The sequence below is a fragment of the Pinus tabuliformis genome, chromosome 7 (assembly GCF_031772625.1).
Source record: "Pinus tabuliformis cultivar Carrire ecotype Pingquan chromosome 7, CPIR1, whole genome shotgun sequence".
Classification (NCBI taxonomy): Eukaryota; Viridiplantae; Streptophyta; class Pinopsida; order Pinales; family Pinaceae; genus Pinus; species Pinus tabuliformis.
This window is the reverse complement of record NC_142293.1, coordinates 1,084,451,399-1,084,452,526: the sequence shown is the minus strand read 5'-3', so window position 1 is coordinate 1,084,452,526 and position 1,128 is coordinate 1,084,451,399.

The window sequence follows — 1,128 nt, the reverse complement described above, 5'->3', positions numbered from 1 at the left end:
TAAAGGAAACTCATGATGAGAACAAAAGAAATGTTAATCATGATTCCATAGACTCTAATGTTGGATCGAAGACTCACCATGTTCCAAAAATCGATATGAGGAAGTTTGATGGCAAGGATCCCGCCACATGGATATTACAGATGGAGCAATTCTTCGATCTCAATAATGTGCAAAACACACAAAAGGTACGTATGGCAACTTTATATTTGGAACCAAATCAGTTTGTATGGTATCAATGGCTTTGTTCTCGTAAACAATTTATCACTTGGGCAATTTTTACGGAAGAATTGATAGCACATTATGAGGATACAAAAAGCAACACTTTTTTTAGCCAATTGATAAGTCTCAAACAAAAGGGTTCAATAATGGAGCACATTGAGGAGTTCCAAAAATTGAACATAAGGGTAAAAGATATTCCAGAGGAGCATAGGATTGATGTGTTCATAGGGTCTTTAAAGGATAATATCCAACATGATGTGCGCCTTTGGGAACCTGATTCATTAGAGAAGGCATTCAGGTTAGCAAGAAAAATGGAAAGCAAAATTATGGCAACTAGGAAGCATACCATTCACAACTATAAAGACGGAAGTGTTGTTGCCCATAGTCTTCCACAACCTACAAGGTTGACACCACAACAATTGGAAGAAAAAAGAGCAAAAGGGCTTTGTTACAATTGTGATAGCAAATACACAAAAGGTCATAAGTGTGCTGAGAAGAAATTATTCTACATAGATTGTGAAGAGGAAGAAGAAAAGGAGCAAGAAAGGTCAAAAGAAGAGGATATATTCCAGGAACAAAGCCTAGATGAAGAACAAATAAATCCGACCATATCTTGTAATGCATTGGCGGGAATTACCACTCCTCAAACCATCAAGATAGAAGGACAAATCAAGAAGAAAAAGGTAATAGTGTTGATTGATTCAGGAAGCACCCACAATTTTATTCATTGTAGGGTAGCAAAAGAATTGAATTGCTTCCTATATCCAGCACCAGAGTGTCAAGTGATGATTGCAAATGGAGGAACAATAAATTGTTCTGGAAAGTGCCATAATATCAAGCTATCCATGGGAGAATATGTATTGACTAGCCCAATGCTTTCCATTCCAATGGGAGGTGCTGATGTTGTAC